Source organism: Corvus brachyrhynchos, unplaced genomic scaffold (assembly GCF_000691975.1).
Source record: "Corvus brachyrhynchos isolate BGI_N302 unplaced genomic scaffold, ASM69197v1 scaffold213, whole genome shotgun sequence".
Lineage (NCBI taxonomy): Eukaryota > Metazoa > Chordata > Aves > Passeriformes > Corvidae > Corvus > Corvus brachyrhynchos.
In genome coordinates, this window is record NW_008237233.1 from 563,350 (window position 1) to 581,492 (window position 18,143).

Here is an 18,143-nt window from a genome sequence, read left to right on the forward strand (position 1 = left end):
TATGCATAAAATCTACTTACTTCTTCAAAGACTCTTCTGTAACAATGTTGAGGATCCAGAGAATTCTCAGTACCTTCATTATTATTTCTTTAGTTTTCTTTTTCAAGCAAGATAGTAAGCAAAGTTCGTGATGCACTCATTTCTGGTGGTCTGAATACGCCTTGACCAGCACTTGGCATGTAAGCAACATGCTGCGAAATGTGCGTCTGTTCCCTGCAACATATTAAACTGCAAGTCAAAGGGGCTTCCTGTGACTGTCACTTATGAGTGGATTGGTTGAAATTCAGACCAGAAAGTACTACTACGCTAAGCTGAGGTTACTTTGTCATATGCACTTTCCTTGCATTATGTCATTACATGGCATAATTTCTTTGAAACTGTATGGAAATTACTAAACTACAATGTCCATTTCCTTAAATGAGTTTATACTAATATCAGCATAAAGTAGGAAATGTTTTTACACTCTTGAGAAAACATGACTTTCAAAAATACGCCCTGATAGAATGAAAACTTCTTTCCCCTGAGGAACTACTCTGCTAGTTTTTTCTTTGCACAGTTTAGAAGTTCTTTTATAAAAAACATGAATCTGAAGAGTAAGAGTAGTCTTTAGTAGTATTTTTTCTTTAACACCTATGAGTTATCTTCTTTGACAGATCAATGGTTGGCATTAGTGAAAGGGATATTGCTAAGGTATGAAGCAAAGCATAAAAAAATTGAAATATTTTTCTGGTCCCAGAAGTTGGCACTGTCCAGAGCTTTTCACCCTATCATCTATGCTAAGCCCTTCTCAATTACAGTAAATTTCTCCTATTCAATCCCCTCTGTATGGTCAATTAAACAGTCTCTATTTTAGGGAATATTCGCTTCAAATATTCATAGTATTATGAACCCTCCTGTTGTCTTTAGCCAAGCTATAAGTATATATTCAGTACTTTATATTTTTTCATATTTTAATTCCTGGAATCTTTTAGTCATGATTAGGGTTCTTCTCCTAATTTTCCATTATCTTTGGTGATGATGTATTTACACACTTACAGTAATATCTGTGTGAGTTATTATCACAGTTATATTGAGGGGAAATATAACTACTCTTCCCTATTATGTTACTCCTCCAAATATACCACTAAGGATCAGATTAGTTTTTCAGCCCTTTTGCATGTAAATACCTACCAAATCTGCTGCTTATGGAGTGCAGGTGTTGACATAAACAGTCTTTTTTCTGTTATAATCTATTTATTCTTCTTTATATGATCAATTTTCCAAATTAATCCCTACCTATGGTGTAATCTTTCAAGTGGGTGAGCCTGAGGCTTCACCCTTCATGCCTGCTTGTAGGCATTACTCTTGTGTCATATGAGCATCACATAGGACCATGCACTTCTGGACATTTCAAGATGTCTCCATTTTCATTTCTGATCGATATTGACTGTTCAAAACATAGTCCCTCAATGTCTGAGCATTTTTTTGGATTCCTTATTACTCTACAATTAAAAATTAAAAACTGCATTCCAACTTTAGCTGGTTGAAAGGAAAGTGGTGTTTCGATTAAGCTTTCCCTGGTTATTATTTCAAAACATCTGTTGCTCTCTAGTTTTGTCTTTTTGTTTTGTTTTGTTAGGTAACATTATTTCAGTTTGTGATGATGAAATCATGTCTTTTGCTATTGACAAAAGAAACATGACCCAATGAGTTAATTGAATAAAATGTTTCTAGGGAAAAATATTTCCCTCTCTAATCCAAACTCTGCTAAGAAAAATTAACAAAAATTATTTTATGGGGATATATGAACTCAAAATAGAAATATAATATATCTGAAAACATGGCACATGCCTGCACTGCAGTAACACAAGTGATTATATTGGTGTAGCTAACAACCTGGATTTTCTTTAAAAGAGAAGGCTGGCTTAGTTAGGTACCAATGCCAGTATGCTTGTCCTATCTCGATGCACGTTAATTTCAATCTGCTAAAGAGGGTGCATATCATGTGACCACACCACAGATATCACTCTAACTGGGGTAAAATCCTTCGAAAATGATTTTTTGCATGATTTTGGACACCATCAGTGTTGAACGAGGAAATTTTTAATATGAACTATCTATGCCAAAGTGGAACAACACTTGGAGTTGATTAATTTACTGTTCTATCTTTCAGGGATTTTTTCCCAAATGTTGTCTGTGGTGGTTAAGATACAGTTGTTAGGTCTGTGCCCGTCACAGTCTCAGAACAGAGAATTATTCTGAAGTTATATGTCTCTCTTTCAATGCAGCCAAGCAAAGTTTATTTCAGGTCATTGAAGTTCATAATTTTTCTTGTCTCTTTTTTTTGTTTTTCTTTCTCTCCAAGTCTAGAAAACTAACTTTAATTACTAAAAAAAAAAAAAAAAAAAGGCATCTTTTGCCAGTAGCAATATTTTCATACACTCTAATGGATTATTTTTGCTCTGCTTGGCAGGGGACCTTTTTCTTCATATTCAGCAACGCGGTATATGGTCAATGAATTGAGACTACATGCCCATTTTACACTTCCGCAGTTCATCCTTTGAAATCCACAGTCTTTGTTCTTTACATAATATTCCTGTGCTGTTGACCTTCCAAATGTTTCTTTAATTTCTGTTCCTTGCTGCACTGCAAGAGTTTTATGAGAGTGAACATAGAATTAGTAGTCTATTTCCATTTGTAATAAATCTGCTTTTGCCCTTGCAGGGGAACCTTTGCTTGAGTGTCTGTATTTTTGCAACAATAATGAATTAATGCAAGAGGTTACCCGGATAAGAGCAAAGCAGGGTTTAAAGTCTAACCTGGTACATCACTGCCTCAGGGCTAAATTCTGAGCCCATTTAAGCAGGAGATATGGGGCACAAAAGTTAAAACACTCCCAGCGGCTCCCAAGGCTGCTCCAAGCACCAAATCACATGCAGAGGCTCATGATTCTTTAATTTAAGTGTGCTGTGAGTGTTCTGTTTTCAAAAGAACAAAAAGACCCTTTAACCTGTATTCTCTCTTTTCTTGATTAGTTTCATTCATTTAACTGAGTCATGTCTGAGCTTCTTGAGTTCTGGGAAATTAGTGCATTCATGATCATCTTCAGAAACAGATTACATTGTATTATTTATTTGTTTATAATTTTTATTTATTTATCATTTTAAATTATTTAAATATTGATTGTTATACATAATTAATATATTTTTACTATCAATTAGCTGTTGACCTCTACCTTAATTTCAACTGAGTTTGAGAAAATTCTACAACTATTGTAAAGTTCATATTAAGATTACAGTGTCAACATTAAAGGACTTTCTCCTGTTTTTTTTAAATGAAAACAAAATGAAATAGTTATCTTGAGATTCCAAAATAACATATAAAAGCTTACTTTAAATTTTGTGAAACACTCTTCGGAGGAAACAGAAAATACAAGACAAGGCTTGAATATAGATTTGGCACACCTGGAAGTATAATAAAACTGGTTAAATTAAAAAAAAAAAGAAATCAACATGCATATATGGATATCTTTTTTGAAATTTGGACACATTTTTAACTGATGTGACAAGCTCCAAAAATGACCCTTGAATTAAAAAAACAAAAGAAAATCAGAAAAAATCTTTTGTATAAGAATGGTGTCTACGTTATATAAAAAGAATTAGGAAAAATATATCCTACAACTAAAGCGCAACATTTTTGTTCTATATTTAAATATATGTCTAAAATCTCACTGGTTACCCATTTATAAAGAAGAAAGCTGTCTTTATAGATGTGTTACTCTAGGCTTAAATACCAGACTGCAGAATAAATGTAGAAAAGGAAGGATACTATATAACTTGCATCACTGAGCAGCTCACAAGAGTGGTGGAATAGCATTAGAACCACTTTCCTAAGCAAAAGTTTATCTTATTAGTCACTTCCCACTTCAGTATAACAGTTAATGGTGTGACCTGTTTTGAGGAGCAACTGCTTTGAATAGATTAGCTTTTCATCTGAATTTGGCTGCTTAACAGTTAATATGAAGAAGCTTTCAGTGCTGATCTGCTTATGACTGAAACAATGAGGATTACAGGGTGTTAGGGAGGTTGGACATAGCCTAAGGATATAATCTCTGGTAAGGTCAAGGCTGGATGGCTTGGGAAAAAGAGAGATGTAAGCACTGTAAAGATCTATTTTTCCAGCTCAATAAAACAGGCCAGAATATGGTTTTTTTGTTCACTCTTTAAGGTAAAGTGCATGCAAAAAAGGGTTACTCTTTCTCCCCCTGCATTTAAAATTCAGAATAAGTAGAAAGACAACTCCTGTTCTTTTTGTATTTAGTCAGATCTGTAAACTGTTAAGCATGAACAATATAAGTGACATATAATGAAATTTTTATAAATATAGCTCCATATGTGTTCTCATGCTCTCCAAGCTGCTGACATCTGGATTTTTCAGAGAAGAAGTTAGGGAAACACAGAAAAAAGATTTTGAACATAAAACTGTAATAAAAATTAATATATCTCTTTTCCACATATAAAACAAATGACCCTGCCACTCTGATTTACTAAATAAGGCTTCCAGACTTTCCTCCAGACCTTTGTTCTGTCCTGTCATAAAACAAGATTTTCTATAATCAAGATATAGCTTGTTTTGTTGGAGGAAGGAGATAGCATCACATACCAGCATTTCAGCAGTGTCCAGCCGTCAGAAATGGTCTTCCCTGTGGAATGGTCACAGCTGCTTTGAGTGGTAATCTCTATGCCCACTGAAACCTGAATTTCATACCTTCAAAAGCAGATACATATATTGTGGTTTAGCAGGATTGGATGGAGGGGAATACTACAGTTACACAACCTAGATGTGTCTAAAACTCAGAATAGGACTTTTTTTTCATAAAAGGCAGCTTCCTGAATAACAGGGAGCAACTGAGGGTTGAAGAATATCTTTTGCAGCAAAAGCAGGCAAAGCAAACCTTTTCAACTTATGAACATGTCCCATTTTCCACATCTCATGTCAGAGTGGTACTCACTTGAATGTGAATCCTATAAGTCATGAAAGGATAATAAAATAGCAAAACATTTAAGTCATTTTTAATTTGATATTTAATATTTTGGACATTTGAAACTCTTGACATACAAAAATACTTGCAGTTTAATATTGAGTTCCTTTTAAAAGAATTACCCTTCTTGTAATAATTAATCAAATAATTGCCCTGGTCATATTACTCTCCTAATATCTGGAAATCACAGCAGGCAGAGGAGGTGAATGTTCAGTGCAAGCTCATGTAGTAATTCTTTCTTTTGTAAATGTTTTTATCATACAATCTATGTGATTTTGCAATTTGAGATCCATATTAAATGGGAAGTTGAAGTCACTTGCTATTCATACTAATGACTTGCAATATCTGTTTAGTGGTAAGATATATTCTGAACATCTAGATTTGTATCAGTGTAGAGCCTCTTTGTGGGATAAATTGAAAACTCCATACTCCACACTTTTAAGAACGCCTATAAATATTACATAAATCCTTTAGAAATAGCCCAACTATAATTAATTGTGCTGATAATGAGGTCAAGTTTTCTAGACCTTTTCCTTACACAGAACTATAATAGAAACTACAAATACAGCTGCATTTCCTAAGACAAAAGTTGCAATCTCCATGCATTATAAATCAAGGTCTTTTTTGAGAAAGAAAGCCCCAAAATACTGCGCAGCCAGAATTTTCACCTCACTGCACCTTTCTGACTGCAATCAGCAAGACCAGTTGCATAATAATCCATTGTGTTGCTCACATGCTTAAATTAAATGTGTATTTAGATGTTTTGCTGAAGGAGGCTTATGCCAATATACAATGCAAATAAGGGGGTGGAAGCAAGCCCTTAGGGCCTCCATCAAAATTAATAAGAGTCTCGCCATTATTTCCATAGGCGTTGTATCAGGACCGTAGGTTTTAGCAAGTGGATCCTCGGGACCTGAGAGGGAAAATGAATGTAACACAACCCACCAGGGAGGTTTCTCTTCTTCTCCTGGTACATATCCAAGATAAGGATGTGAGTCAGTTACAGCTTTCAGCAATCAGCTCTGTCAAATTCAAGTCATGTGCATTTGAGTGTTCTCTTCTGACATTTCTCCTGCTTGGCCCCTATGGGTTAAAGTGATAACTGTCCTATAAATAAAGTCAGTTGTGATAGTTAAGCCTAGCAATTATTGAGCATCTTCAAATGCACCATAGTACAACATGCCTTAGTTAAATTGTAAGATTTTCCTTCTCACTAGTGCAGTTTTTGAGTAAGAAGGTTGATATTTGCATCATTTTTAAAACATAAGCATGCTCTCAGACAGTTTTAGTTTACTGTCATCTCTGGAGACCGAGTGATCTGTTACACTTGAGGGTGACTCTTCAGTAAGAAAGTGCATTAGCCTAATGACCACTTATTGAAGTTAAATCATCCCAAACAAAAAACCAATTTTTTTTATTTAATCTATTAAAAACACTTGAGTAGACTGAAAATTTTCTGAAGCAAGTCTCTTAACACTGCCACAGATAAGGATGGACAAAATAAATAATTTTAACTTTTCCAGGTTTTATTTCCCTATAAGCAGCATTATTTCATTTCCAGAAATGGTATGGCTTTATTCAAAAATAAAAATAAAAATTATGATGATGTTTTAAAGGATAATCTAATTTATTGCTAGTGGTTTGAATCATTCCAGGGGTCAAAGGCATCTTTTACATCAATTTGCAAAAGCAAATGAATGTTTTGAAGGAGATGTAAAAGTCAAGTTGCTTGGGAGTACATTAAATTATATGCTAGTTAATGGTGTTAGAGAGATTGTTTAAAAATAAATGGACCATAATACCTTTTAATAAAGGAACTACAAGCATTTTTGTTCCCTGCTAAAAGCAGATGCCCATTTGGCACTGTTTTGAATCCCATTTGCCATGTATATTTTGAGTAATACTATGCTGAGTGTGGTGCAGGTTCAGTAACCTCACTGTAAAATAATGAGTCTTCAAGAATAAAAAATACATTAGCTATGAAGTTGTATATTTGAGGTGCTTGGAACATACTCAAACAAAACAAAACAAAAAACCAAAAAGCTTTCACCCAGTAAATTTGCTCAGAAAGGAAACTTGAATATCTTGATTTGTATTTTGATTTCCATTTGAGCTCTAAAAACTGGACAAGGCATCAGCTCTTTACAGGTGTTTTCTATAAATACCTTTTCTCTGAGTATGCCAGCACAGGAGCTTGCAAAAGTCCTGGTCTAAAGGGAGCTTATGACAACAGGGATGCAGCAAATAGCATGAGTTCACTCACTAAATAGTGTCTTCAGAAAAAGGTCCAGAACTCATATTTTATGAAATATGTAACATGATTTACCCAAGGTTGTCAAAAGAGATGAATTTCAGCCAAATGTAAGGTAATAAATAGTAATATGTGCTGCATATAGTTGACTTATAACCCTTGGCATTTTTAAAGAAAATTCTTTTGAGGAATTCATTTTATACGTCATAAACTTTCCTATTGTTTTTCCTGTTTTGACTGTCTTTGTCATCAGATTTCTTGTGGAAAATTATGTCTGGAAACTGTAAATAAAGCAGTATTTTGAAGAACACTTATATAAGTCCCTATTTCCATGATGGTCAAAGAATAAGAAAGTTAGTAGTGTAGAAAAATGGTCTGTTTCATTAAATCAGAACCTAGGGGGAAAAAGCGGCAATAAGGTAATGTATATTTGAGCTTTTTTATTATTATTTATTTAATGATTTTAGAAAAACCTTTTCCAAGGTTGAAAGTTATTTGTCCTCATGACATACATTGTTTTGAGTAACAGAATAGTTCTCTTGTGATATTATTATTATTACTACTACTACTTATTAGACATTATCATTATTATTATTACCATTATTAATAATCAATTTTGTGCTAGAATGTAATGCACACGTATTCAAACATTTATCCTTACTTTAAGGTAAGTATAATTGAAAACATGTTTCATATTATCATGTATCCACTTTACACATATGCTGGCTTAAACCATATATATGCAGTTATGAATCATCAAATCAGAGTGAAATATATGTCCTTTACTGCCACTCCATATATGTTAGTTTAGCCTACTATAGCACTACCTGTCATCTGTTAAAATGACAGCCAGGAAGGCTGACAGGTTGGTTGGTGATTGTCAGAGTGTGCTGAATATTGGTGAACCTTAAAATGGGTTTGTGGGCATCCAGACAGCATGGTCATATTTTAGCATATATTCCAATTTTTCAAAAGTTTTCCAGAAACTTTTCCAGTGTAGTCTGGTGAAACACCTCACTGACCACAATGGTAGCTAACAGAGGATCTTACAAAAAGACTCACAGGCCCATATGGTTTGCCCAAAACACTGCCCCAGCCTGTACAGCCTGTCTCAATGAGTCCATCATGTGGGACTGGTACCTGTAGCATTAATCTACACATCTATACATATGCCCTCACACATTTATTTATATATGGTTCTATTTATAGAACCAGGACCTCTAATATCACTGAGCTCAACCATTAAGCTCTGCCAACTCGACCACTAAAAAATGTCCCCAAGACCTTTACACATCCTTTAAGTCCCTCCAGGGATGGTGATTCTGCTACTCACCCAAGCAGCATGTTCCAATGCCTGACACTTTCTGGTGGAAGAAATATTTCCTAATATCAACCTAAACTTGCCCAGGCAAATTGTGAGGCCATTTCCTCTTGTCCCATTGCTTCTTACTTGGTTGCTGAGATTGACCCCCATGTTGCTACAACCTCCTGTAAGGCAGTTGTAGAGAGCAATGTGGTCCCCCCTCAGCCTCCTTTTCTCCAGCTCTGAACACTCGTAACTCCCTCAGCTGCTCCTCATCAGTCTTGTGCTCCAGAGCCTTCCCCACCTTCCTTGCCCATCTCTGGACACGTTCCAGCATCTCAATGTCCTTCTTTAATGAGGGGACCAAAAGTGAACACAGGATTCGAGGTGTGGCCTTACAAGTTCCAAGTACAGGGGGATAATCACTGCCCTGGTCCTGCTAGCCACACAATTGCTGATACAAAATATATCAAATATAACATATATATATATAGTATATGTGGTATATAGGTATACACATGTACATCCACAGATGTATGTACATCCACAGATGTATATGCATCCATGTCCTTGGATATAGGAAGGATACCTGGATATACAAGAGCAGGTTCTACAGACAAAAATATCTGTGAACAATTTGGGTTTTATCTGTTCGGTTAATGTGCAGTAAGAAAGCTGGTGACAATGCAGTGATCCACTGTTCTAGGCAAATACATCCCCAAGTCTTTCTGTAAAGGTCTCACAAGGTTGTCTTTCTTGTAATGTCAAGGCAGGAACTATAAATCTGAAGCATTTGGAGAGGTAATCCATTCCCTTAAATATTAGGATTCAGTTAAAACAAGTTCAAACATTGTTGAATATAATCCAAAATGATGACTATTTGGATGGAGTGGCCTCTCAGTAATGTTTGCAACCATTACTGAAATAATAACAGATTTAACCTGATCTTTTCATACTAAGCTCCAATTGCAGTCAAAGAACCAAGTAAACACTTTGAGGGAGGAAGTCATCTGAGTTATTTTCAATATCTAGCCTGGCATTACAATAATAAAACCCTGACAATGCTTCCATGAACCATAAACTAAGTATAGAAGACCAGTTCAGATGCAGAATTTTGCATTTCTCCCCTGCGACAACATATTAAGAAAAATATAGATCCATCTGAAACCACTTAATTTCTTTGTTCTAATAGAGCAAACTATAATAAGCTGTTGTAAAGAAGTCAAGTGATGTAAGCACAGACTTAAAAAGCAGAGAGAATACCTAGTGTTGAAAAGGTAGTGAAAGGGTTTGGAAAGGTCTATAGGTACTCCTGTAGTTAAGCAAGTAGACGCAGCCTAACCACAGTCTACAGTCATGCTGGCAATCCCAAACTTCGAGTTTCTCAGTGGTTCCCATGTTTGCACTTACATGCACACCATAATGCAAGAAAAAAACCAACATGTTAGAGAGCTATTCTGTTCCTACTTTTAGAAAATTATGCCTTCTCATAAAGATAAGTAGGAAGAAATTGAACATTAAATAAAACAGGACAAGATACAGATGCAGGAAACACAACAATTTTCTTAAAATATTAGATGCATTAAACAGATACCCAAAGTTCTACTCACAATATTTGCCTGTAAGGAAACAGACATTAAGTGCAGATGTGGACATTCTTGTTGTTTAACCTGTTACTCAGGCACTAAAGGTGATATTACCATCTGAAAGCTACTGGAAAAGGCTGTAACTTTTGAGTCAGGTTGGGTGAGCTGGTGAGAATGCCAGAAAATGTAAGAAACTTCTAGAAATGGTTGTTATCTAGTCAAATAATTCACGAGAAATTCAGTTTCTTTGAAGTATTTTTCAGGAGACTTTTGAGAAAGGGTGTAAATGCTCTTACCTTGGGTGTGGAGAGTATCACAAATTTTGATATAGGTACTGAAAACTAGGAACTAGGATTTATGGTGGAATGCACACTGATGTTTAAAGAACTAAAATGAAATTATCTTTTTCTTAATTTCAAACATAAAAAGGATATGTTTATTTAATTGCAAATAATTAATATGACAGAAAGATTCCTTTAAATATAAAAGAAGAATTTAAAGATAGAAATCCTGGGATTATTTTAGCTGCTGCACAGTCTAGAAAAGGACATTGAATTCCTTGATCGATGCCCAGTTTCTAAATTGGGATGCATTTGACATCTCTCACTCCATTCATGAGGGCCCCCACAGCTCTCAGCTGACCCACTGAGGCACCAAAGCCAGCACACCCCAGACAGAGCTGGAAGATGTCTGAAGCACAGAGAACTGTGCACAGCGGCTTCTTCTATGGAAAGAGAAAATGTGGCCAGGATGTGGTGGTTACCAAAAATCACCAGGTTTATCAACTTTAATCTCTACCACAAAGCTTCTGCACAGAAGAGCTGATTGACACCATAAGGATAGCCAGGTCATTTTATCCTCAAGTAAAAGTATGTGACTTTAAAAAAGCTGTTACTGATTTTATAAATTCTTGTGAGTGTTTTCTACAACACAGAATTTGAAAAATTTTACACCTAATTTTATTTCCATATGATTTATTTTTCCTTATCAAAATGATCTAAATATGGTGTTTTCAACTGTTCTTTCTAGCAATTCTAATAATTAAATTCTGTTAGCAATCTTAGCATAATACAAGCTCCTGTTGAAATGGAAAATTTCACATCAATATTAGGAAAGTTTTTAAAAAATCATTAAAAGTAACATAAAAAGAATTTTTTTTTTTTTTAATTTTTCAACCACAAACTCTGTTTTGGCCGCTCTGATCTATAGGAAAATTATAGAAAAACAAACTTCAGTACTCCTGGATTACACTAGATGTGTAATGACCATTAGAAAAATACATGCAATATGTATTTAATGATATAAAAATGCATATATATAGAGAAAGACATAACAAATGCATACAAATATAATATGGATTTGAAACTCTAGATAACTTTTATATATTTTATATATATATGTTATATACACACAGAGGTGTTTAAATTTATAAATGTGTATGCATACCAATATATGTACACATATGGCTAACTTGAATCCTGTATAAAGAGTAGAAACCACTAATGTACACTTAGGGAGGTGATATTAGGTAACTATTCTACCATTTAAGTTTTTTAAAAGGTCTGCTGCAAGCACAGAGTCTGATTACAAAAGACAGTAAATTACCAGAAACAAATTTACTGATGAAAAAGACCTCCTCTCTAAAACTAAATATGTGCAAAAAATCAAGTTATGTAACTTTTTATAGAAAAAGAGGAGCATTCTAGTGATACTTTTTTTAAAAACAAAAACTTCACTGTGACTCCATTTACCTAAATTTAGTACCACCTTCTTTTTGTGAAACTCTTAAAACAGGAGATTTACAAGGACAAGATAAGAGGACTGGCAGATGTTCTTTGACTCATTCATTTGAAGGGAAGGGCATTCAGAAATGGCATTGGCATAAAATGACATTTGAAATAATGGCCTGTGATTCTGTTGGCACTTTTAGTGTTAAGCAAGTGATCTGCAAGGTAAAGTGGATTCACAGTTAGAGTCAGCACCAGTGCACAGGTCGCCTGTAAAAATAGAAGATTCCATTATTCTTCAGGCTCCCCAGAGGGAACAAGGTCTCCAGCATCATTACCAGGACTAAATCTGACTTTTCTACCTCCCCTAATTTCCTCCTAGTAATTATAGGTCAAGCACTCTTTTGTAAAATATAAAACCTTTGTTCTTATCAAAAATGAATAGCTGAGGAAAAAAAAAAGTAGAGAGTCCTAGGAAAAAATTTCAATTAGAAAACCAAGCTAATTTGGTATGACCAAAGACTGTCAGGCATACTGACAGTGTTCTATTATGCAGTCATTTGGGCTCTTTCAAATTAGTTATGTTAATGTCCTGTGAGTGAATGTAACACTTGGATGGGACAAGATTTCTGCAATTAATTTCTGCAGTCAGTGGAGAGACAAGCAAATTTATTTTCCCCCTCTCTGGGAATTGGTAGTGGAGGGTGTGAGGTAGAGAAAGTGCATTTAGGAACAGAGTACAAGCTAAACACAAGCCCTAAATAAAGCAGAAACAATGGGAGCCAATGCCTCCTCATTCATTCAATTGACAATGTTTTGCAGCTTTAACCTGTTTTATTAATTATGTTTGACATTTCCTTAATTAGTTTCATTTACACCAAATCAATCCCTACTGCTGTATGGCATCATTTATCATTTTGAAAAATTTGCATACTGAGTGCTGACTTTTTCTACTTAATTATACATTAAAAGTGTCAAATGTGCTTGCTGCCTGGCATTATCTGCGCCAGAAAGGTTTGTGGCTGGGGTGGGATGGTATTAATCATTAAGAGCTCCCAAGTGCTCCTGGGTAATATCTGGGGAGTGGAGTGGCTCTCATTTTAACGCTAGAGAGCAGAAGTGTTTCTGTAAAATGACCCAAAGCAAAAACAAAATAAATGACCTAAAACATCCGGTCTACTGTAATGCTTTACTCTTTCAGTGGAAATATGCTCTGGGAGAAAAAAAAATATTTACTGTTAACTATTAGCCCCCTGCATGTTGAAAATGAAGAGACAGGTTCTCAGGATGGTGATGTTAGTCTGAATGGGCATCATGATATTTCAGTCAAATGTATATTGATGTCTTAGTAGCAGACCAGCCAAAGAATGTATGTATCCCATTTTACTGATTTATACTGTTTGAGCTTTTTTTTTCCTTCCCACTGTAGAGTATTTAAGTTAAAACACAAACAGGAATTAATATCTCTCTCCATAAAATCCATAATTTACATAAAATATCTGAAGAAATAATCAACCATTTCTTAAATAAGAGGTTATGCCACATTCTCCAGATTGTTAGGAAAGAATGTGGCTCCAGGCATGAGTCACTCCCAAAGAGAAAAGTAAAAGAAAGGAGTGCACATAGCATCACTCTGCTAGTCTCTCTCTAAGTACCCGTAATCCAGTGCACGTATTTCAGCAGCAAATTAGCTGTGAATCTGACAGCTCCTGGGTGCATTTCCACATTCAGATAAACAGCTGTTTTTGAACAGCTTCAACTGCTTATCAACAGTAGCTTTCAGAAATACTCCTTCTCTCGTAACTGTTGTGCTCATCAATTGACTCTTTCTGAGACCTTGTGAAGATCCTTAGCCAGGCTAACCACTGATTTGAAAAATTGAGTCCATTATGTTTGTCACATGTTCTTTCTTCTTCCATATGCCTAGTTAGGACCTGGGCCAAAACTAACATTTTTGACCATCCTTTCAACTGTCACTTTAGTTCCTGAATTTGACAACCTGCATTTGCAAGAATGGTTTGTTGATGAGCCACCAAAGCAAGTGCAAAGACTTAAGAGCTGTAGTAATTGTTAATCAATATTTCCAGAGCCATGTTAGATATCTTGTTTTACAAAATTCCTACCTGTGTTAGAGATTTTAGTTGTATTACATAAACCAGCATGATTTACAAAATGACCTATGCACATTTCAAGATCTGCATCCTCCTGGGGTCAAAAATGGAGTTTTCAGTGAGAAACCTCAGAAATATATAAGCATATATATAAGCATATATATAAGCATATCTTCTATCATCTTAATTTACCCATTCTGCTCTCCTTTCTTATCATCCCTTAGCAAAATCAACCTAAGATGGAAAGTCAGGTTGTAGCTCGGAGTGAGTAAGAGGACAAAAGTGTAACCCACAGGCAGCATTAAGACTCAACCCTGAGCCTGCTTTGGACATCTGACTATTCTCAGGTTTCCATTCCTGTAGTTAAAACAGGTTCTTTGCAGAGGCTGTGATATTGATGAAGAGATTTTCATTACTCTGCCTAGCTGCAAACCATACACAGTTCATGTCGATTACTCACCCAAATAAGCAGAATTTTATTCCTGTCTTATCTCTGACTTTTGTTTTTTCTTTCTAGCACACACATATGCACACATGTCAGTAACAGCATTTTTAGACACTCACAGACACATCTGCTTTCCCCATGCCTGTCATTCCTGGATGCCAAGGGTATGAAAGATCATGAAAAAGACATCTAATTTTAAACAGAATACATCTGTTTCATGGGGGAAGAAATAGCGGTAAGGGAAAGGCTCATTCATGACCTGACATTATAACGAAAACCAACAACCTTCTGCAAAGAACAACAGAAGTTACCAATGTCTCATAGGCCAATTCCTGCTCAGTGACTCAGGGAGGAGGAGCAGAGACAGAGCTCTTTAGAGGACTAGAGGAATAAGTACACAGGTATCACAGTCTCACACAGGAACAAGATAAATTCTTGTGTTTGCCTCACATGCAATTCAGCTCCATTGCTTGTAGGTCTGGAGGAGCTTCGCAGTGAAGCATGTGACTTTCTGAACGCTCTATGTGATTTTGCCCTCTGCAGGACTGCATCAAAGCCCCACGTTAAAATAATACAGCCCCTGCCACTTCTGTGCTCTGTACACTGTGGTTTCTAAAGACACAAGAATGGACATACCTGGTGGTGCTCAGAGCCAAGGAATCATGCAGTAATTTCATTCGCAAGGAGTCTCTGGAGGCCATCTGGTCTAATCCCCTGTTCAAACCAGGCCCAGTTCCTCAGGACACCATCCAGCGCAGCTTTAAGTGCCTGCAAGGATGTGGAGCATAGTACCCTCTCTGTGCAATGTGCAGTGTAACTCCTCCGGCCTTGATGATTATTTCACGAAATTCTCATCCCTTTTGGCTGAAGCCAAGTAAAATAACTAAGCATGTATCTACCCTTATTACATAGTTCAGAAACTCTGTAAAAACTGGCTAAAGGCTGATGACATATCTGACATACTGATGATTAGAGTACAGAATGTGCTTGTTAGTCTTTCACATCTCAGTCATGATTATAGCTGTGATAGATGCCTTCATCACGAACCTAGCAATCACCAGCGAGCTATACACGACTCATGGGGCCAGTTTCCAGGGAGTGTGGCTCACCATTCCTGCATGCTTCCTGAGGGATGCCCATGGCTGCTGCAAAGGCAGAAGCACCTCATCTCCCAGGATTATTAACAGTAAAGTCTGCTGCTCTTGGGCTTATTTTACGTAACAGAGCACAACACAACGGAATTAGTGGAGGAAGACAGGATGAGCTTTGGAATTTGATTTGGCAAGGAATTTGCTTTAATAGTAATAAAAATTGTTGTCTGATATTTCACTTATAATTATGGGTGTTTTGATATACAAGAGCCAATTTCTTACATAAGAGTAAGGGCTAACAAAGTATCTACTTTGTATGCTATACACCAATCATGCCTGCATTCATGTCAGAACCCAAACTTACTGTGTTTAATATTCAAGATAATTTTCAAATTCTTTCCCATTAACATAATATATGCCATTTTGCAAGCCTGGTCAGAGAAATCTGTAACTAAATAATTTTCAAGTTTCCTTCATATCCAATGCAGTGTGAAATTATTTCCCCACTCTGTTCTTCATAGGAGAGCAATGTACAATTTACATGATTTTGTTGTAAAATGTATTACAGACTTCAAAAGTTACTGTATGTGTAGGCACAATCATAATAACTAATCCTAAATGACTATTTAATTGTCTAATATAAGTTATACTTATGTTAGGCTATTGCTAGTTAAGCATTCAAAACTCACAAGACAAGAAATTTATGAATGCTAAAATAATTTTTTATAAAAACCTTCTCTTTCTTATTCTTCTGCAGTATAATGCTTCTTATCCCAAATCCTCTTGTGAGTATACCCACAGTTTGTCAAATTTGTGAGAAGCATAAACATAAAAGAAGTTAAGAGTTTAGGCTATGCCTAATTCATAAGTATTTCTTGTTTACACAACAATTTCTAATAAAAATTTAATGTGAAAATCAAAGATGGAGAGCCTGAGAAATTCATGCAGCAAAACTGGGAGTCACCCAATCATGTATGTAGTGGACTAGAAACCTTAAACTCAGATAGATTTATCTAATTGTCCACCGGGGTCACAGAACCCTTTTCAGCATGCCCAGGCACTGCTCCAAGCAAACCTGCCCATGTATGGAAACTGAGCAAAAAATCTATTTTTACTGAATTAGCTTTGAGATCTCAGGAATTTCCAAATTAAAGAGGTAGATAAATGGTAATGCCATGTATGCAAGTGTAAAAAATAAACCAATCTCAAAGGCTAAATAGAAGTCTCTAGACTATGAAGTTATACCTATTTATACCAATGCCGATTTTGAAATTCTGTTTAACTTCTGAGATAGGAAAAAGAATTTCACATACAAAAAATCCAAATTCCACTACAGAAAATACAATCATTAAGCATTAATTACTAAAGCCACCAAAAAATTTGCACTCAAATCAACAGAGATTAAGATTTTAAATTTCTGAACATTCCATTTTCAAAAATGATTAAGTATATTTGTTCATATATATTTATATCAGTTCATTGGTTTTTTATTTTAAATAGTAAAGTTCAAATGAATTCAAGTTACCACTGCAAGCTTAAAATAAATATAAAGGCAGGTATTTTTTGATCACACTGGCATAAGGATAACCACAGCAGATGTTAACATTCAGTGTATGCTATTTCAGGTATACACTTTACTGAGCTCAGATACAGTGTATAGCAAAATGTAATGAAATTCTATTCATAATAATATGCATACACAGTGATTTTCAAATTAAAATATATTCCCAGATCCACATCCTGCTCCATAGTTAAGATCTAGATTAATTAAAGAATTTCAGTAATTCCACCATACTGTTACACAGGTCTTTAAACATGTAAGTATGTTGTATGATTTACTTCAGTAAAACTACTCACAACAGTAAGCCTTCACAAGATTGGTCTCTAAAATTCTTTAAATACACATTTGTCCCCATTGAGCATTAAATCTCTTGTCAGTTGAGTATTTTTTAATGAATATACTTTTGAGTTTTGTCATCATTTGAATGACTCAATTAACAGAAAGTCACATCCCCCACTTTTACATACCAGAATATTCCAAAGATGTCCAGAGAAATAATCTTGCCAGTTGTTTCTAAAAAGCCCTGAAGAATAAAAGCCCTGGAATAAACACAAGAGTTTTGACAGAAATTTATTTTCTTCAGAAATATATAAATGAGTGCACTTCCTAATTTTCCACAAACAGCCATCTCAAAAAAATTTAGTTCTGATTGTCAATTAGTCACACAATATCTTGTATTTTCTTTTTGAACAACATTTGTCTCTAAAAATCCAAATACTATCTAAAATAAAAATCAGCTAATTAATATTTTGAAACGTGTCAATGTTTGTGAACATTGTCTTCCGCATGCTTCCTATACTATTTAACTGAGTTATTTCCAGTCTCTCCTAAAGATCAAAGAACAAGAAACACAAGCTGATACTTTTCAACACCTATTTGAAATGTTCAGTGCCTATGATTTTTTCCTTTTAGTAGTTTTCCTACAACTTTATTCAGAAGTGAATTGTTTCATAAATACCTCCTGTTTTGGTTTCTAGCAGTATTTATTCATCTTTGAAGTCATACTTTCTCAAACATTAAGTGTTAACAGATATTTCTCACCTTGTGC